General features: G+C 46.8%; 1 protein-coding gene across 6 annotated transcripts in view; it reads right to left on the bottom strand.

The window, feature by feature from the left end:
* Nucleotides 1-22,505, bottom strand: part of HSPBAP1 (HSPB1 associated protein 1) — an 859,774-nt gene that overhangs the window by 812,443 nt on the left and 24,826 nt on the right. The window lies entirely within an intron of this gene.

Here is a 22,505-nt window from a genome sequence, read left to right as displayed (position 1 = left end):
AAACAACACACCCGATGAATGAAAAACAGACAGAGTTCAGACCTAAACTAACACACTTTGAGCATGTCCTGAAACCAACATTCTCCTACCACAAAAAACTTGAAGATCCCTTAAACATGTTTCTCAAGTCCTGAACAGGATTGCCTGGTGTCTGTAGAGCTCTCATCAATCAAATGTATCAGTAGCATCACCTTCTTGAAACAGCACCAGAACAATTATACACAACATGTGTTATTCATATAAATATCAGCTTCTACACAATTGCTACAGGTATGTTGCACTACACAACACCATATGAAATTACTCTCACTATAGGTGTGTTAAATTCAACAACAATGCCAGTGCTATACAAACTGATTGGTGAGAATAGGCACCAGCCTTGTGCACATTCAGCTATCACTTGGGGCACGCCTCATACCCAAGTCAATAAAGAAGATCATCCTGGAGTCATTTTGAAGTTATTCAATGACTTCAGCTGCTCTATTCCTTTAATTATCTGGGATAAGTAATCACCAGCCATCCCCAAGTATGTGTATGGGACGAAATATTTAAATGAGATGACTCTAGAGAAAAGGTCTCCAAAATGTGGGGCCCACCCCCCTAGGAGGCCGCGGATGTGTTCCCAAGGGGACGCAAATGAGTCTGTAATGACATGCAAATGAAGATAGCTTGGAAGTGGGAGAGGCTCGTTTCTAGGCTGTGTTCATTTACATGCAGCAGTTACAGCCCATAAAAAAGTGCCAGGACGGCACTAGTCAGTGGCATGGGGCATGGTCAATGAGTGTGAAGTTGGGGTCAATGCCACAGCTAAAACAATTAATAAATAAATGAATGAAATTAAAAACCCATTTTGTTTTTTTTTGTAAACTTTTGGGAAACAGCGTATAAATACATTCACATATCTCAATGAAAAATAAATCAAACAAGCTAATCAAAGGGAAATCTACTCTTTTACCTTATGAAACCTCAGTTGGCTAAAGTGATCACTGCAGATGTCTTTGTGTGTGACCAGAGAGTCAAAGTAGTACATCCTGATTGGTGCAGTGAAGAATAGGGACTTGTTTATAGTGCTACATGATCCAATTATGTGACAGAAAGCACTGTGAATGTCATTATTATGAAATTGTATTACACTATAAAACAGGCTGTTGCAAAATCCGGTTTAAGAAAAAGCAAGTGCTTTAAAAATGCACATTTTAGTGATAAGCATTCAGTCTATATCTAGTGTCAATATTTTCATATGTGTCCGTTAAAAGGTTGCACTCCTTTTAATGGGCACATATTACCTCTCAAAAAGAATAAATGTTTGTCACCATGAAGCTGAGGGACTCCATTTTTCAAAAGTTACACTGGCTCCAAAGCCGTCCTTATATTTGGTGATTAACCATTGCACACATTTACATTTCATTCAGACAGCAGGCACTTTGGTAAGAATACCGGTTTCTTTTTAGTTATCTACTATCTGTTTAACAGAACAAGATTACCCCTCTACTCCTCCCCCCACACCCTCTGTGAGTGAAAACTGGACCCGATTTGCGGCAGTCTTAGTATGAAAAAAAACATTGTGTGCAGATTCCTTACTAGCATTAGGGCCTAGGTCAGGGCCTGACTGGCCGAAGCGGACACCGGGTGTTTCCCTTGTGGGCCGCCAGGGCGGAGGCCGGTTTTAGGCCGTGGGGGTCATTTTTGTTACCGGGGGGCAGCAATATCGGCCCCCTATAACAAAATAGGCTCAATCTGGCCGTAGCAAGCAGCTCAGCCGCACCCCTCTTCTCCCCCCAGAGGGGCGGCCGAGCAGTTTGCCAGGGTCCGTTTCAGTTCCCAGTCCAGCCCTGGCCCAGGTCACCAATGTTGCGCACGGAACAGGGAGGAGAGGGGGTTAAAGGTGCTTTTTTGGTTTTTTACACAAATGGCAGAAAGCCTGCTTTGGGCATCTGGCCTAGAAGTAATGGCCCAGTTGAGTGGGCAGAGTAGACAGCCTGCTTCAAAGAGCTGTAGGCATCATTAGTGCTATAGTTACATTAGAGGCCCAGTGCATACCTGATATACCAGTGTTTCTATAAGCCTGGGAGCAATGGCCCAAGGGAGGGGGAAAAGAAGTAGAGGCGACACCTTGATTTGGGCATCAGAGAGATGAGAGGGATGATGGGACATGGGAGGGAGAGGGACTGGTGTGAGATGGGAGCGCATATTGTTAACAAAAGTCAGAGGCAGCAGCAAGGCAGTAACAATCATTAGTAAAACAGGTGCAGCGACACATTTGCCGAGGGACCCGCTGCATCACAATTATGAATGTTTTACAATAAAAAGTGGACATAGGAGTTCATTTTCTTTGCTAGCATTAGGGCACATGGCTTCCCTGGCGCAAAAAAGGGTGGCAGCATGTATTAGCTTATTTTCTTTCAGAAAGAGTTCGGACTTCCTTTGAGATTGTAGTGATGGGCAGACATGGTGGGAAAGGAGAGGAGATAGCCAGCTTCTCAGGGATACAGTCATTATCCCAGCCATTATTAGTTCAGCAGGTAGAGTACATTGGGGTCCACAGCACCAGTCGTGTTTTTGCTCAATTCTGTTCTTGTTTGATGCTGTTGCTTTTTATAAGTCCCACATTTAGTGTGGATTGCGGACTACAGAGAAGCACCCTGAAATGATCAAGATCCCCGTTCCCTCCGATCATCCCGCACCCTCCCAATATACTGGTCATAGTTTTGGAGGAGAGACCCAACTTCAAAACATTTTGCTTAGGAAGGGTCTCAGAACAAAATAATTTGAAAACCTCTGCTCTAGAGTGATCAAAGAACCTACTCCAGGATTAGTTGCCGAATACTTCAGTAGAAAACATATGATGTATATTTACTACTGCAGAATGGTCCTAAGATGATATCAGGATTAGGCTGTACTGCTGCAGGATGGGTTCCTCATTACTTCAGTGGAAATGTGACGATCTTGTACTGCTGCAGGATGGTCTGATGAGGATTTCAGGATTAGGCTGTATTACTCCAAGATGATCCTATGAGTATTTCTGGATGGGGCTGTATTATTACAGAATAATCATGTTACGACTGCAGAATGAGGCTACATTACTCAAGGATGATCCCAAGGATGATCCCAAGATAATTTTAGAATGGAACTTTACTAGTTGATCACTTAATGATGGAGATGTATTACCGCAAGATGGAATCTGGCTGTATTACAACATGATGGTTTCATGATGGGGATGTATTACTCATTGTTGCTTTCAGGCAATGTCAATAGCTCCCTGTGGTTAGACCCATCTGATTGGATGCTGGGTATCTGTTCAGAGTAACAATGGGCAGCGCATGCCTCCACAGAAACAATTGTGAGCGCTTTTTTTCCAATTCAGACAAAGTATCCACTCTTTTCTGGAGACAGCCTATAGTTACAAAACTGTGGGTCAAGAAGAGACGATTATTGGTGGGTCGCGAAAGTCAGAACAATAAAGATGTTTGTAAATTGTGTTTAACTTGTCACATGTGCAGGTGATTTAAAGACAGAGGTCAAATGTCTGGCTGCTTTATTCTTCTAACATGGGAATTGGTGTTTACTTTTCATTCTCTGACTGTAAAGTGAGAGGAGTTTTTAAAGTGAATTAAGTGACCATGTAGGATGTTATTTTTTGCAATACAGAACAACATGTAAATACCTCTAACTGAATAATATGCATGCAGCAGTTAGTAAAGCAAATAATAAGCACTATTTTGTAATTCGGAGGCATACTGGAAACAGATTTTAACAGGATCAAAACAAGTCAAGATACTTACTTGGAGATGCACAAATTATAAATATTCACAGAAACAGATTTCAAAACATTATGATTTGTGTGCTATATAGTTTTATCAATACAACTGTATGCTTGAGCAAAATTAGTGCCAATTTCAATGGAAAATGTGCTGTATGTAAATGACAATGTGCTACCACACAACGCTTTACTTATAGTAAAAAATCATACCTCCTTGGGGGGCGTGCCCTGGCGATCCGACATGGCGGACGTGTGCTAGGCGAGCTCCAATAGCCTTGAACCTTATCCTACCTAATCCTCGCCCGCAGAGACTACAACGTTCCCATCGCCCTTGGAGCATTACTGCTAAGTGGTGGTTGGGCGAAAACAAAATCACCATGCCCGGGTTCCGCCCACTGAGACCCCGGGGGTGCAGGGTGGACCACTCCTGTGGAGTCGCGGCAAGGCTGGGGATGCCAGGGTCCATGAGGGAGGCATACCGACGGTGATGCGCCCCGAGGCTCAGAAGATACAGCGGGACGATCAGCCCCAGTTCGGGAGAGCAGGATGAGACCATAGGGCTGTCTCGCCAGTCCGTTGGGGCTTCCTCAGCGGGGTGCTGGCAGTGGTGTCTAGGGGGCACAAGACCCTACAGCCTTATTGACTAAGCAAAATACCCCCGGGCCCAGTTTTGACCTTTGTGAGCCGTGGAACAGAAAGACCACACCCACGAGGACATGCTTGTAAGAGGCCCTGGGCCACGGAGGTGAACGACTGATGGCTGAAAAGATGTGGCAGCAGTCCGGGAACTTGACCGGATGGGCTACGAATGACAGACCTACTCTCCTAGATGTTTCTTGATGCACAGAGACGTATAGGTACTGCGCCGGCTGGAGAGATGGAGTGCCTGTTTGGGAGCCCCCTGTGACACCCTTGTGTCTGCAGCATGGTCGCCAGCCCCACAATTTGCCAGAGAGCGGGGAACACGGCGAGGATTTGCCGTTTACGGCCATAACAGCATTGACCTGAGAGTGAGGTACCCACTGGGAAGGGTGGGGACATCCATACCTGCAGAGGCGGTCGGGTTGGGCCCCGATGCGGCAGATCCCCGATCCAATCTTCCTCTCCACATTAAGCCTAAGTAACCGACCAGTATACAGTATGACTGAGCCCCACCAGATGATGACTGTATAGAAAGGGGTAGAAGTATCTGCTGGCTAACGTACGGACTGTCCCCTAGACACTCATACTCCCCCACAACATAGGATGCAGACAGGGCCACCCAGTCATACCCATCATGGCTCGAGACAAACCGGCAGGTGGGGCCTCAAAGCAGAGGACAATTAGTTGATATAAAGAGTCCAGGGCCTCAGCTGCGAAGGCACAGAACGCACCAACCACCACACCAGAGAACGCAGCTTTATTGGCTGCCATTACTCAATCCAGGGATACGTTAGATGCCAAGATGAGCGCTGTGGGATCGTATGTCATGCACCTGCGATAGAACCTCAGAAATACAGTGGACAGACTCACTGAAGCAGAAACTAGAGTCTCTAGTGTCGAAGATACAGTGGCCACCTTTAAAAAAAAAAAAAGTCTCTACCCTTGAGACATTGACAAAAGGCTGTGCACAAGAGAAGACGACTCTGAAGGGAGAGCACGCCGAAATAACCTTCACTTTGTGGGCTTTGCCAGGGGCTGCGAGGGCGAAGATGCCGGGAAATTTCTCACTACCTGGCTGCTGAGCTGACTGCTGGCGGGCTGCCTCTCAACCTGTTTTGTTATTGAAAGGGCGCACGGGCACCTCGACAGAAAATCTCCTCCCGGCACCAAACCCAGATCAATAAATGCTAGAATACTATATTTTCACGACAGAGACAATATCCGACGTCAGGCCAGGGTGCTGGACTCTCAGGTTTGAATCGCACCAAACTAGTCCAGCGAAAACAACAGTCGTTTACTGAGGCTAAGACGGGGCTCCGCTGCTTCAAAATTGCATATGCCCGCTCTTCCCAGCCCGCCTAAGGGTTATAGAGAAATCTCACACCCTGTTCTTGGACACTCCTGAGGAGGTATTCGCCTGGACAGATGAAGAAATGTGAAATCCCGCACCCCGCCACAACTCGAATCTGACTCCTCCACCAGTGACAGCATACATCGACAACCCAAACACAAAGGGAAACAGTGCCACAGGTCTGGATCCTTTTGGAGGTCACAGGCACACAGCGAAGATCGAACCATGCCTTCTTGAACAAACTGAACAAATTCTGCAAATTGTATATGTGGCAGTGGCTCCATGGGCGATGGAGCCCGAAATCCTTTGCATGTACATTGTTTTGTTTTCCTTTCTCGCAGGTTATGAATGGGCACATACATCGGGGCTACGTCCCTAGTTGGGACATCACCTGAACATCAGGTAAATTACATGTTTGTGGGTTGGTTCCTGGGGATCCATTGAAAGGGCACGGTCACCAACCCCGTTGGAGTAGGCCAGACTTGCCTGCCGCAACAGGTACTTCAATGTTTCTAAAGTACTGGGGCTTGGGGGGGAAGGCACAGGGAATGTTTACTAGTTTTGCATGCTTTGCTCCACACAAACATCATGGTGGCCCATTAGAGGCGATTATGCACCACCTGCAGTATCCCTCACTTACACAACATCCCAATCACAGACGAGAAGTCTATCACCTCACAGGGCAAGCTTAATATCATCAGCTGGAACATTCGAGGTATCCTAGATAAAGTGAAAAGGGGGGCAGCAATCCGACAGGCCAAGTGCCTAGGTGCCGATGTCCAAATGCTCCAGGAAACGCATCTTTTGGGAACGAAGATCCCCTGTCTCTCCAGATTCGTCTAGGACTTGGTCTATCACTCAGGCTTCATTAGGGGCTCCAAAGGCACAGCGCTCATGATACATCACAGAGTTCCATTCAACTCTACACTCTCCTGGATAAACAAGGCAGAAACGTCATTCTAGCAGGCGCCATATAAGGTGAAAAGTGGTCCTAGGTAGTGTATATGCTCCTCCACCCTTGGCCCAGACCCTGACCGAACAACTAGTGGCGATTTGGCTAGATATTCCAGAAGGATTAATGGCCATAGGGGACTGGAATGATGTAAAGCATACACAACTGGACAGATAGCGACCCCGGGGTGGACTAGGGAACAAACGAAAATCACACCTATTGCGCTTGTCTAAAGGCATGGGATGGAATGGCGTATGCTTCATCCAGTGGCATGGGCTACACACATTACTCACAGGTACAGCAGACGTTTTCCAGCATCGATTATATATTTGTTTCCACCAGTTATACACAGAGGGTCTCTGGCGCAGAGATATTGTCCAGGAGCCTCTCAGACCATGCTCCGATACCTCTCAGCCTTCAGATGGGTCCAAATCAGCCCCCCTTTTGTAGGCGTATGTCCTCGTGGCATCTCCATGACAAACAATATCGAACACAGATATATCGGGCCATGCAGGACTACAGTGACTTAAACGCGGGGACAGTGGCTTCAGCTGGGACCATATGGGAGGCCACGAAACGGACCCTTGGTGGTGTCGACATCTCCCTCTGTACACACAAACAGCGTGAAAAACTCTTACAGATCGAAGCCCAGATGCTGATTCTGAAGAGGGAGGGGCGAGGTGGGGAGGTGGTGCTGGCATGCCGGCAAATGGTCCAAATGCAACAAATATACCAGTTAGAGTTAATGGAAGAAGCTAGGACAATATGGCTAGCATCCAGAACCTGCATTTACCAATGGGACGACAAATCTAGCAAACTACTGCACAGGCTATAGCAGCAAGCCACATGGCCAAACCACATACCATGCATCAGGAGCCCAGACGGGGAAGTCCTGACGGATCCATCCTTGATTGCTGGCAGCTTTGCAGACTACTACAGACAGCTGTATGCAGAACAGGATACTCTGCCAGCAGCCACTATTCAAAAATTCATTGACGACCTTCACCCCGAGAGCCCTCACACACACCGCCAAGCCACAGCTCGACGCTCCAATCACAATAGACAAACTCACGGCGGCCGCAGCCAAACTACGACTGGGTAAAGCCCTCGGCCCCAATGGATTCCCCTATGAATTCTTCAAAATATATATGTCACAATTGGGAGCCCCTATTTAGCAGCGCTTCAGGCCACGGTGCAGGAGTGTAGACCTTTCTGCCGCATTCGACACGGTCTCACATGAGATATTGCTCAGGAGACTGGAAGAGATTGGACTAAGAGATTCTGCCTTTCGGTGGATGACGAGCTTTCTCTCCTCCAGGACTCAGACCATTAATCTTGGCCCTTCTCGTTCGGCGTCTATGAAAGTGACCAAGGGAGTTCCCCAGGGCTCGTGTCTGAGCCCTACTTTGTTTAATATCTATGTGGCTCCCTTGGCCAATCTCCTTAGAACCTACGGTTTCATTCCCATCTTTTACACCTACGATACACAGCTACTATTTCCCTTCAATAAATTCACCTCCTCTGTGCAGTCGGCCTTCTGTTCTGGAATGAAAGCCATCTCCAATTGGATGAGATGTAACTTCCTCCAATTCAATGTGGGGAAGACAGGAATCATGCTCTTTGGAGACGCCCCCTTACTATGGACCCCTGATTGGTGGCCGGTGGACCTAGGTACCCCCCCACTCCCAAGTCCACTGTCAAGAACCTAGGCATTCGCCTAGACCAGGGTCTCACTCTGAAAGAGCACGCTGCTCTGACAGCTGGCTCCTGTTTCCATATGTTGGGACTATTACGCCAAATTTTTCCCTTGCTTCCCGATTCCACTCGGAAGACTGACGCAGGCACTAATACTGAGCCCTCTGGACTACTGTAATGGCCTCTTGGCCTCGGCCAATGAGTCCTCGCTCTGCAGAGTGCAGGTTGTCAAGAACACTGCGGAGCGACTGGTCTTAAATGCCCCTCCCCAGACTGCCTCTCGCCCTCTCCTCCATCAGCTACACTGGCTCCCAGTACGTGAGCGGGCTAAAGTTTGCTGCACGGTCCATAAAGCTTTAAACAATCTCGGCCCGCCTATCTGGCCGAGAAATGCACGCCGTATACACCATCTAGATCCCTTCGCTCTAGAACCAAATCACTCCTCGTGGTCCCCCGAGTTGGGAAGGCCAGATGGGGTGGAAAGGCTTTCTCCCACCTTGGTCCTCTTTACTGGAATCAGCTCCCCTTGTACTTGAGACAATGCCCTGACCACCTCCAATTCCGGAAGCACCTTAAGACCTTTCTTTTCTGTCTCTGATCTTGTGCCAGTCCCTCAGCTTTTCTGTTGCCTGTCCGCAGCGCAGAGATACCCCTTGGGGGTCGATTCTGGCACTATATAAATAAATAATAGACTCCCACCAGACTGGAGGCACGCTGAGGTTGTGGTGTTCCTGAAGCTGGGTCGTCCCCCAGAGCTCCACTCCTCGTACCGCCCAATTTCCCTCCTCAACCTAGAGGCTGCGTTGCTCACCAAGGTGCTGGCCAATAGGATCTTGACCTACGTAACTGACCTGATCCATGCTGACCAATATGGCTTTATGCCTCGACGCGCTACACACAACATCAGATGTGCCCACAATGCCATAGCTGCCGCAGATCACCTGGGAGCCACAGCTGTCCAACTATTGGTAGATATAGACAAAGCCTTTAACCCCTTCAGTTGGGTTTATCTTTTTGCGCTTCTTCAATGGCTAAATTTCAGCCCAATGTTCCGAACATATATAAGTCTACTATATACTGACCTTACAGCTGCGGTGCGAGTAGCGGGCTTAGTCTCTTCACGATTCCCTATCTATAGAGGCACCCGCCAAGGCTGCCCGCTATCACCCTATTTATTTGCATTGGCAATGGAGCCACTGCAGTGTAGGTGAGGATGGACGCGCAGTTGTGGGGGTTTCGAATGGTCTCTGGAGGTGTCTGACCAAATTGCAATATATGCAGATGACGTTTCATTCTTTAGAACCGATCCCCACAGATCTGGCCCCTCCGTATAATGGAGGTGTTTGGAGCAACCTCTGGGCTCCATATTTTCATGTTCAAGTCAGTCCTTTGGCCGCTTTCGGGTACTCAGGTAGTAGGTGCTTGGGAACAGGGACTTACATTAGCCACAGATTGAATACGAGATCTGGGCATCTTCCTGACTGCCTCACAGCCCCTGGCATGGCAGCACAATTTGGCTCTATTAACGGACAAGTGCAGGCAGACGTGAAAACATGGTCCCATCTACCTCTTCTTGGTCGCTCCACCATCTTTAAGATGGTGTGCTTACCTCACCTGCTATACCAGCTGCAAAATCATCCATACCTGATCTGGGCCACATGTGTTCGACAAATCAATGCTATATTAAATCAGTTCATGTTGGGAGGGGGAACTAGCTGAGTAGCGTTACACACGTTACCAGGCTACATACTGAGGCGGCATTGCAGCAGCAGGCCTACAGTCGTACCATGTGGCAGCAAATCTGCAAATACTAAATGAATGATGCTACGGGGCTAGAGGTGATCCAGCTTATGCAGTTTAATGCCTGCTCATGAGACACACCCCTGTTTATACATATCTATAAAAAGAGTCGGAGATCAGGGCTCTGCCGCCCACAACAGGAGTGGTTTTTGGATACGGAAATAATCACTGAAACATATGGGATGGTGGGGCAAGCTAAAACGTTCTGGGATGGTGGGGCAAGCTAACACGGGAACCCCCACTGTGGTGTGGAGGCCTCTTCCCTCAGATGGCCATGTTACAGGGATTTCGGAACGGGGACGATATAGGTATATCCACTTTAGAGACAGTCCTACACTGGACAAAACTTAAAATCTTATTAAGAACTGCAAACCGACGTTCATATGCCCCGTACACATTTCACAAGTACTTGCAGTTCAGACACTCTTCGGCCCCATATATCAAAGATCTGATGATACTCCCTGAATTTAATCCCATGGTAGGCAAACTACTCATGGGCGAGCTGGGCGACCACAAGATTACTAATATGTATCAAACTCTCATCACAAACAGCTACAAATCAATAACAGACCCCTGGGAGACATGGCACACAGAAATAGTAGCCCCGCAGCGCAGCCATTTCATCCAGCTTAGGACTTATCCAATTTAAATAACTACATAGGGCATACTTCACATGATATAAATTATGGAGGTCCAGCCTGGTGCCCTCTCCTACCGGTCTACGCTGTAATGCAGCAGAAGGTACTTTCCTACACACAAGTTTGGTCATGCGGCATGTTGGCCAGGTTTTGGCAGAGAGTACTTGCAGATCTCTCCAAGGTCCTGCGTTGGGAGCTTCCCACATCCCCCAAATGAGCCCTCCTACATGTAAACGCCACCATCTGTTTCTAGGCCTCACCATTGCTAAAAGAGACAAACCCCGGCGGCTCTGGAGAGCACCTACCTCTCCACTGAAAGGTGTATGGAAGCTAGGGCTTGATTTTTGTATGGGCCTGGAACACCAAGTATTCATTGCCCGAGGGTGTCCACAAAGACACACCAACATATGGCAGCGCTGGGCAGATTACCGGTATTCTGTTACCCCCACCACTAGGCACACATCATACGCCCTAACAGAGATATTGCTATCTGACATTAATTATATTGCGTATACAAGAGGATAATCAGTAGTCACTGGGAACCTGTAAACGGGGCTCTGGCATGCGTTAGTATTAATGATAGGTTATTGATGTATCCGTTACAAAACGATGCCATGGTTGTGTATTCTACCAATATACTCATGTATAAAGGGTCTTAAGAGTCAAATGCGGCTACAAATACGAATAAAATATGTTGCGAGAAAAAAAAAATCATACCGCCTCACGTCATTAAAGGTAGGTGGGTCATGAACGTTTGTTGTTTTAAAAAGTGGGTTGAGGTTCTAAAACATGTGTGTACCACAGCTCTAAGATGAGCTTGAGTGATGTATGTGATTAATGGAAACACGAAAACCTCCACTGTGAAACTACATTGGAGGAAACAAAATCTGGGGAAAAAAAATTTTAAGGAAAGAATTTTAAGGAAATACAACAACATTTTTTTTCGCAAGAAACACTTTAAAGGGACAATAATTTTAAGAAAAAATCTAACATTACATTAAACTTGTGTAGAGTTTAGGACTAGTGACTGGTTTTTGGGTTCAAGGATGGGTAGCATTTAGGGGTCCTGAGGGAATTTTCTGTGGTCAGTAATAAGTGACGTTCAGGCATAGAAAGGGGATTTAGGTTTTTAGGAAGGGGTGAAGTTTAGGGGTGCTGAGGGTTTTTAAACTTCAGTGATGGGTAGAGGTTAACAGTGGTGAACAGTTTTTAGCTTTCAGAATTGGGTGGCATTTAGGGTAGTGAGGGGTTTTTAGTGGCATAGATGGGTGCTGTTTAAGGGCAGTGAGGGTTTATTTTAGGGTTCAGGGATGGAGGAGTTTGGGGTTGTGAGGGTTTTAAGGGATCAGGGATGAGTGGGGTTTTTAGTATGCGGGTATGGATGGAGTTGAGCAGTAGGGAGGGCTTCTAGGGTTCAGGGAGGAGTGTAGGGGTAGAAAGGCTCTTAGGGTTCAGGGATGGGTGCAGTTTAGGGTTCAGTGATGGGTGTAGTTAGGTGTGGGAAGGGGTTTTTTATGGGACATGGTGGGGTGGTGTTTAGGAGTTGCGAGGGGTCAGGAGTGGTTGGGGGTGAGGGGGGTGAGTGAATAAAAAGCATCCAATGTAATTGTTTGACAATGTAAAAGATATAAATCTGAATTAATGTCCCCTGAAGTAACGCACTGAATAAATATTTCCAATAAAACTGTTTCTAAAAGTAAGATTTGCATCCACTGCATTTACATCCTAAAAAGTAAGCATGCCAAAGCTAATCTCGGGAAAAAAAGATATTCTATGAATTGGTTTCTATAAAATGGCAAATACCAGTCATTCTGATAACTTTCATTAAACAATTTACATGAAATTGTTTTTCAGTAATGGTATTTCATGAAATTGATTTTCTATTAAATCACATACAACCAATCTTGAATAGAATAGAAAAATATTTATAGAGCGCATGGCTACTCAGAAGCATCCCAGCGCCACAAGGGGGTGAGGAGCTGCGGAGGCTAAGGGAAAAGCATGGTCTTAAGTTGCTTCCGGAAAGCCAGATGATCAGGGATTTTGCGGAGATAAAGAGGCAAGGAATTCCAGAGTTTGGAGGCATTATAGGAGAAAAGCCTACCGCCGATCCTAGGCATCTCTGCTAAGTACAGATCGTTAGATCGAAGATTCCGGTTAGCTTTGTATGGCTTAATCATGGTGGAAATGACAGGTGGGCCAAGTCCAAGTCTTGCCTCGTGAACTATGCACAAGGCCGTGAAACTGACCCGTTGCTGAACCGGCAGCTAGTGAAGGGAACGGAGGGCTGGTTTGGCTGAGGTCTGTTAGTGGTTCCCATCAAGAGTCTCGCAGCACTGTACTTTTTGTACTGTTTGGAGCTTTGGGATAGTGGCGACGGGGGCACCCAGATACAAAGCGTTTCCTTAGTCTAGTCTCGAGAGTATTAGTGATTGCACTAATACTTTCCTGGCCTCAAAGGGAAGGAGGGGCAGGACCTTTCGGGCCATTCTAAGAAGGCCGAAGCAGAGAGCAGCTGTTTTCCTGGCTTGGGCCATAAGGCTCGGACCTGGTCCAGCCATATACCGAGGCTCTTGATTTCTGCTTTCAGAACTGGGGGTGGGCCCATGCTAGGGGGCCACATCAAGCTGGGATTAAAACAGAGTGTTGCCCAGAATCATAATCTCAGTTTTTCCTCCGTTAAGCTTGAGCTCGGAGGCGTCTATCCAGTTCGAAATGTCATTTAAGCAGGAGTAGAGGGCATGCGTGGTTGAATCTGCTTGGTTGAGCCCAACCACCAATTGTGTGTCATCGGCATATGTGATGATCCCGATTCCATAGGGGGCACATATAAACATTGAAGAGGGTCAGACTGAGAGATGAGCCCTGTGGCACACCACTCAGCAGACTGGTGGGAGCAGATACAGTGTTTTTCTCTAAGACCTGATAGGTTCTCCCCTCCAAAAAGGAGGATAGCCAGCGAAGCGCTGTGCCCTTCACTCCTATGTGCCTGAGTCGCCGGATCAGAATTGAATGGTTCACCGTGTCAAATGTGGCGCTCAGGTCTAGGAGTAGAATGGCTGCTGAGCCTCCTGAGTCGAGGATTTTCCTGCTCTTCTCTACTACTGCCAGTAAAGCAGTTTTGGTGCTTTGGCACGGGCGAAACCCGGTTTGGGAGGGGTGGAGCAGGTCGTGATTTTCCAGAAACCCTGAAAGGGATCGGTTAACGTGTTTCTCCGTTACCTTGCTTATGGCAGGCAAAAGAGATATAGGGCATTAGTTAACTAGATCTGCCGGGTCCAGGTTGGGTTTTTTAAGTAGCGCTTTAACTCTTGCCCCTTTCCATTTAGTGGGGACTGTTCCAGAGGCCAGTGAAGCGTTGATCAGATGTATTACATTGGGGGCTATTATTGGGGTGACCTGTTTCAAAATATTTAGCGGTGCTGGGTCAGTTGGAGAGACACTTTTTACCGTATCCCACAGGGAGGTGAAAATTTTCCTGGGACACGGGGTGGGGGGGTGGGGGGGTTAAGACGTCGAGAATATGTTCAGGAGAGTCTAAGGGGGCGTCCGTCTGAGGGTGAGGGGATTTGTCATCCTCCACTTTAGGTGGAAGGGATTTAAAGATGCGCTGGACTTTGGTACTAAAAAACTCAGCCAATTTGTTACATCGTTTGCCAGAGGTGTGTGGGGCTGTTATCGGGGTTAGAGCTTTAAGTAGTTTTTTTTATAATGATAAAGGTTTCCTTGGGAGAGTTGGAAGCTTCTAGGATTCTGCTCTCATAGTAGGAGGCTTGAGCTTTTCTTAATTCAACTCTATAGGCGCGAATGGCTTTCCTATAATCTTGTTTTTTTGAAGGGAGGAAATCTCTCCTCCAAAGTCTTTCCTTCACATTACATTGCTGCTTTAAGAAGCGCAATTCTGGCGAGAACCATTTGGCATTATGAGGTCCTGACGTTTTTTTAATCTTGGTCTTAGGGAGAACAGTATTAAGGGATTTTTCTATCCAGTCGAGACATCCTCATTAGCTTCGATCGGACAGGAATGTAGCCTGGGTTTGGTATTTTCCATCTCCTCTGACCATTTGGCTAGGGGGAGCTTATTCCAGGGACGACCAAAGGTCCATGAGGTTTGTGTCCTGGGACTGATGGTCTGCGGTGACCAAAAAAGGCTTATCAGAAAGTGGTCCGTCCACGGTAGTGGAGTAGGGTCAGCTCCCTTAGGCTTGGAAAGACTAGAGAATACCTGGTCAAGGAGGTGTCCTTTGACATGAGTTTTTTTACTCACTTTTTAAGTGATGTGAAGTGAAGAGAGATCCCTGGTTAGTTTGCAAGCATTAAAAGCTTGCGGGTCACCAAAGTGGAGGTTGAAGTCACTAAAAATCGTAAAATTACCCGCTGCACTGGCTAGATTTATGGTGGCCTCGAGTAGAGATTTGTTAAATACCCCTATTAACCCAGGAGGGCGATAAACCAGGATACCTGTGAAAGCGAGAAGCGGTGAGAATTCAATAGCGAAGTGCGCGTTCTCGCAATCTTCAAGAGGGTTGCCCAGGAGACGGCAGGTAAGCTGTTCCTGTACTATGGCTATCCCACCGCCTCTGCCTATAGGGCAATCGCAGTTTTGGAGCACAAAACCGGGGGGGAGGGGGAGGGAGCGCTTGCGCAATGTCTGGTTCTGAACTGGTTGTGAGCCAGGTCTCCGTGAGGAACAGTACATCACGGTCGTGGTCTCTAAGAAGTAGTAATGGGTAAACCTTGTTTGACATTCTGTAGAAGTTCCACCTTTTTCTATTTTGTCTGTAGAGCAGATCACAGCTACAAAGAAACCCACAAATCACTGCTTAATGGGCTGTCTCCAAAAAACTTTGAACTGAAGAAAAGCACACACACATTTTTCTACCGAAGCATGCGCTGCCCATTGTCACTTTGAACAGATACACAGCATTAAATCAGAAGGGTCTACCCACAGGGAACTATTGTCATTGTCTGAAAGCAACAATTCAGAATTAATGTAAGAGAATGATGTGGTTAGACCCTTTTGATTAGCTTGTAGAAGGCCTTTACCTTAGCACTGTCCTTGCTCGCCCAGTCATGGATTGTGATTGGAGGGATAGACAGGTATTCCCATAGAGGTTCATGGATCACCATGGGATACTTTTAGCTGTTTACCATTTTATGTGTGCACTGAGAACAGGAACGTAAACCAGAAAAGGCAGGCTTGGCTCGAAATTCCATTCAGCAAACACAGAAAAAGTATCAAGTCTACTTGTAAGGATTCAGGATATGTTTAGGTTAGTGTCACCAGTCTGTGATCCTGTTTTGAAAACTTAACAACTTCCCTTTTACACTTATTTGTCCCCTCTTGTAGTCTCTCGTGTCACCCAACTTCTCCTACCCTTACACTCAGTCCACCTATCCCTATTCTCAACAATCCCCATCATGGTTCCCATGTTCCTTCCAAGTCAGCTGTACACTGCATCTCTAATCTGTCACATATCTCCTTTCACCCTTGTCAACCATCAGCTGTACCACACCTTTGGCACCTATTTCCTGTTCCTATCTGTGGCCCGTCCACCGGCTGCCCCTTGAGCTTATGCCTTGAATTCACAACCCTCTCCTATTTGATGATATCTTCTCCAACCAAGCAATGTCAACTCGTTCCTTCTCTCATCTATAATTTACTTCTACTGTGACCCGTCCCTATAAACAGTTCTCTAAACATCTATCCAGTCATCATTCCCTGTCCACTTCTATTCAATCACTCTGCCACGTTCTGTCAGCAGTCTTTCAATCCAATACCTTCCAATTTCACCCTCTTCCAAGAACCATATACTCGAAATATCCATACCGGTCGTCTTCCGTCATAATCACCTCTCACTGACTGCTCTGTCGCACTCATTAGGCTGTCCCGACAGCCTGCTCCCTTCTGTCAGCATGCCTCCTTTTCTGACATCAGGAAAATGGCTCTATGAGGTAAATAGTAGGGGTGGGCGGAATTTGCGAAAGTGACTTTCGCAAATTATCGCAAAAATGTTTAAAATCTCCGCGAACACGCGGAAATATCGCGAAGATGCAGAAGTTTTTTTTCCCGCCCGTTCGCGGTATTTTCTGCGTGTTTGCGGCTCGCCAACTTACCCATGCGGTTGCTTGCGGGCGCGGCCATCTTGTTTTCACTCTTCTCGCAGTGCATGATCGCGAGAAGAAAGACGTGATCGCGCGACGCATGACATTACTGCGGGCGCGAACTGTCGCGAGACAGCGCAAATGGCTACCAACAATCCAACATCTCGTGGAGAACACGACCGGATCGGGAAAACTTGTCGGCGAACGCAGGGATTCAGGTAAGGCGATCGCGCGCGAGAATGTATTATTTTACAGCGCGAGCAAGAACCAAATTATCGCTAAGCTGCGGAATGCGGAAATTTTGACATTTTCGCGCTCTCCGCGGAACGCGAAAATGTCAAATTATCGCAATTTCCGCGAGCGGAACGGAAATTTAGACCAGGCCTAGTAAATAGTCACAGATATGTAGTAATTTGCAGGTCGCAAATTCAAATCCCTCCAACACAAACTCAATCTTCCATCCTTCTGAGATTGGTAAATGAAGTATGATGAAAGACTAACATATGTCTTTTACAACTTTTAAAAACAAAGTATTTATAAAAAAAGATATTGACTGCTTCCCCCTCACCACCTTAAGTGTTCAGTCACTTTCACGTGACTAACTTTGTCTCCCATCATTACCCACAGTAATCACTTATAGCACAACACAATGTTTCCTAGGGCCTGACTTTCAAAACTGTTTAACGGTCGCAAACCGTCAGATTCTGGAAATCAGAGAGCTTGTAATTAATTGCTAAAACACTTTTTGTAATTTACTAAAGCCAAGTTACGTTCCAACAAGGTTTTCTGAATCATTAAATGGGTTGGGTAGACTTTAAGGAATTGCTATTTGGAAGGGGCATTTTAAGGGGATCCCTTCCACATACAGAATCTTTAAGCGATTTGTGACTGTTTTGCAACCAAAGTCCAGTCACAAAATATTAATATGTTTCCTCCAAATTGGTGCTCAGTCATTCGCAAATGGTAAGTGGTCTCCAGGAGACCCCTTACCCTTTGAGAATGTTGATAAAAACATTTTTAGGAGTAGGCTGTGGCTCAATGGCACCACTGCCTACTCCTACACAGGTCTTTGAAATGTTCTTTTTTTTTTTAAAGTGCAAAGTGTGTCCGTTTCCTTTTAGGAAAACAGGGTGCATTAAAAGTTTTTTTTCAATTGCTTCATTTAAAAGCAATAACAAACATAGTGGTCTGCTGAACCCAGCAGGCCACTATGATTTGACTCTAGCCAGTCGTAGTGCGTCGCAATTGTGAACTGCCTCATTCGCTTAATGAGGTAGGTCAAACTGCAACCCACCATGATTCGGAATTTGGAAACGACGTATTAACATGTAGGTCCGTTCGAAAAATTAATTTCCATTTGCAAAAAGTTGGTGCGCAAATTGTGACCACTTATTGAAAGTGAAAATTTTGTACAGCAGACCCCTGGATCAGAAGTCACACTTTTTTTTTTAACCTCTACCCCATTTTATGTGATTTCCTGTGCTTAATTGTTGGGACAACCCCATAATTTCAAATTATGTCCACAGGATGCTATTTCATTGTTTTGAAACTCAACAATCCCTCTGAAAATGGCTGCTATTTGAGCAAGATGCTTGCAAAAGCTTATTAGTCAGCCACATTTCCCTAAGATCTGCACTTGACTTTTAAAGTAAGAAGTTTCACCATAAAGCCCTCTAACTTTACTGTGTGATTGTTTGCATTCATGACAGTGTCTTTAGCTATAACAGGACTTCCTTCTATCACAAAAAAATCTCAGTACAATGCAGGGAGCCTGCCTGACTCCTAGTTCTATTTTTAAGACTGGTGTTAGCGAAGACCTTTTGATTTTACTAAAATTCTATGCATGGGAGGCATGGCCGAAAGCCGATCTAGATGGCCGCTTGCTAGAGCGGCTCAAAACCCCATCAGACAAATCCCCTATATATCCGTTCAATCAACTGTCCCTGGCAACAAGCTGATGCTGTATGCAAGACTGTCAGCGACAGGGAATCCGACAAGCTAACCCTTTGGTTAGTGGATCGACGAGGTGAGGAAGACAAATCAACTAGGCGCCTGGAGGCCATAAAGCTGCTCCGATCCAGCTGATGAAGCGGGCCACAAGAGACCCACACGCTCAGGAATGTACTTCTGCGCAGGTGTCTGACCCAGCAGAAGTCGTGGAGTGGCACCGAGAGGCGGAACCCGAGAAAGGAGTTGCAACAAGTGCATGTGATCCCATCCCTAGTGCAGAGGCCATGACGGAGACGGGGACGGCTCGGCCCAGAGAGGGAGCACCGAGTCTTTGGCTCACCAGCACCGGCTGCGACTAACGACAAGAGGCCCCCAGGGATGTGGAATTCCCATAGCCCGACGCCCAGGACATATTGTTTGGGGTCAAGGGCAACAAGTTTACATGTGCATTTTGTCCTAGGCCCAACCCCATACAGCACAAACCCTTTGGCTGCTAGTTTACAGCACTACATTATGGATCAGGGAAGGGCACTGTCTGCAGTAAAGGTAATATATGTATCCATGTTCAAACTTGTATTTATGGTTTATTAATGCAAAGCCTTTATTATTAGGGTGAGCGCTCTAAGTAAATGTCATTGGCTGCAACAGCACTACGGACAGTGGTTCCAGTATAAAAATGTGGACACACATTTTAAAAGTTTAGCAATATGAGACTATGTATAATGCTCCCAGAATGCTCTCTAATTAGATGCAAATATTTGCAGAAGCTTGAAAGCAAGATTGATGATTCTTTGCTTTCAAAATAAAATGTTCACAAGAAAATGCAAGTAGGAAAAAAAACATTTAGCTAAAGTACTGTAAAATGGTACCATTTCTTTGCAGCATCATTTAGTAAAATGTGTTGATGTATGCTAGTACTTCTCAAAAATATTCATAATGGAAAATAAGTGTAACCAGTTTCAATACGATTATAGGAAACATAAAAAGAAACAAGCATTGGCGAATCGTAGGTCTGAAATTGGTGGTCAGACTTTTGGTTTTGTCAGTGAGTGACTCGTTTTGGCATGTTTTCTGTAAACCCTTATTGGTGTGGGAGCTGCTGGGCCCTCACCATTATAACAAACATTGGCAAAAGCAAATTTTTTTATTTTGGTCCCAAAAAGCACACATTACCACAGTAGTTCTTGGCACTGGAAAAAAAACTACTTTGTGTGCTGATATCCTCCCTGTGAAAGAGCAGAATGATGTCACTCACAGTGAAGTCTGCCAATAGACCAAGAGAGAGACTGAATTTTAAAAAACACAAAAGGTCATGGTTAACGCCAGACCTAATTAGGGGCCCAATTATAAAAGAAAGTCTCAAAAGTGAATCCATGGTATATGCCCTTGCGTCAAGTGCAGATATATGGCTTTCATGAGTTCACAAGAATGTACAGAAGTAGGCCAAGTTATCGTACTCCTGGAAAATATTTGTTAGAAATGGTTGGCTAAGGCTTGCGCCAAAGCCAGGCAGAGACACTCTAGTCAGGGCAAGGGAATTACACGCCAAAGATAACCCCTGCTCACCTCCTTGGTAGCTTGGCACGAGCAGTCAGGCTTATCCCGGAGGCCATGTGTAAAGCATTTGCGCATGCACACAGCAACATCATCCCAGGCACACCACAAAAGGAACTCCACACAAGGTTATATTAAACAATAGCCTTTGTATTCTCATAACACATTAGAATAGTAAACACATAATATACATGGTGCCACCTGGCACTAGGTCATATTTACAAGGGATTATTTACACCTAACAGGGCCCACTGGACCACTGTCAGAACCATCACAAAGCGATCTTAGTAAAAGTAAGACATATCCTAAAAGTACAACCAGTAATCACTGGTAACCACTGTACTCAGCATCATCCTGTAACATAACTACATTTTGCACAGTATCACAATAGGCGCGAATTACATTCTGCGCAACCTCACCAGCATAAACACATTATGCAATCATCTCATAAGTCTAAACGCATTAGACCCTCACCTCCTAAGCATAACTCACATTAGGAAATAATCTCAGTGGAACATAATCTCACTAGCAATAGCCATAATATGCAAACCAACCTCATAATCATAAAAACCACATTTAGAGGTATAAAACAGGGTGCGTGAATCATATTACATGAATCACATTTCCTAGCATCACATAAATCACCTTTAGCACATAATCTCCTAATAAAGACCATAGTAGAGGCATTAATCACATTAGGGCCTGGTGCCCTATTAACCTCAGTCCCCCTGGCCAACTGGCCTTCTCAAAAGGAGCTCAAACGCCCTGTGTCCAGAATGTCAGGGCTACTGCCTAGCAGCTGAATCCAAAGTGCGCCACTGCGCAAACCTAAACGTAGCAGCTGCCCACTACTTGCTGGGCAGCTGTGAATCTCAACGTGGGCCTGGTACCTCTGTGCCACTTCTGTCCTCCTCAGGGACTCCTGAATCAAGTATGACCAACGGTGCAGCTGCCCGCTATCAGGTGGGGCAGCTGGGAAAGAAATGTGGGCACCTACAATGTGCTCCAATTAGGAAATGGCCAAACTGGTAGGAAAGTACGGGCACCACTGGCCCTCGGGACCCCCACTGGGGCCCTTAAAAATAAATAACCCATCGTTGGAGCGCACTGGCTCTTAAAACAGAAACATGCCCCCTCGTAGGAGCGACCTGCTACCAGACGGGGCCACTCAGGATGCGGGTATAGCCCTGTGCCTTGAACAGGCACTGACACTGTAGAAGCCCCACTCACCGATCTCTTTGGGGGCTCATCCGGTCTCCTGCGATCCTGTGTTCTGCTCTTCGCCCGGTCCCTCTCCTGGGACCGGGACTTCAACAGGGAGCCAGCGCGGCTCCGGCGGTCCAGGCTGCACTCTGGAGCTCCCGCATTCATCCTCTCTTCACCCGGGCCCCCTCCTGGGACCTGGGACTTCGCAATGGGAGCCCACGAGGCTCCCGGACTTCCTCCAGAGTTGCTTCTTCGCCCGGTCCTTCATCTGGGACCGGGACTTCACCATCGAGCCTGCGAGGCTCCTTCACTTCCTTTTCGGCCGTGCTGCAATTGGTCAGCCGGCCGCTATGCCCCGCCCACAACCAGGAAACGGTGCCTGTCTTCCGGGTCGCGCTCAGTCGCAGCCCGGGAGTTTCCTTTCAGCAGCAATGAGGGGTAGGCTCCCTCTCAATTTAAAACATCAAGCGGCATAGGCTACCACTAAAGGCGAGGAAAATGCGGGGTGGGCACCCGCGAATTACATAGCAAAAATGCGGAGTGGGCACCCGCTCGATCACGGAGCACGGGGGGGAATCCCTACCCCAGGGATTCCCTCTCACGGGAGGGCAGCTCAGCGCTGCAGAGCCCTCGTGTTCCTTTTCGGGGGAAAATCCAGGGAGATTAAAAGCAAAGCGCTCCCAGGGCACACAGGCAGCCAGAAGTACTTAGGGATCAAGGGCAATGCAGGGCTTCAGAGTATAGCGCTCCCAAAGCGCTTAAGTCCTGTCCGAGTCCCAGGGGCATAGCTGGGCCAGCACACAGGGCCCTCCAGCAGGGAGGCAGCCCCCATGGCGGTTCCTCTTGGGCCCC

The sequence above is a fragment of the Triturus cristatus genome, chromosome 3_2 (assembly GCF_964204655.1).
Source record: "Triturus cristatus chromosome 3_2, aTriCri1.1, whole genome shotgun sequence".
Classification (NCBI taxonomy): Eukaryota; Metazoa; Chordata; class Amphibia; order Caudata; family Salamandridae; genus Triturus; species Triturus cristatus.
Note: the sequence above shows the minus strand (reverse complement) of the source record. Positions and strands in the feature narration are given on the sequence as shown.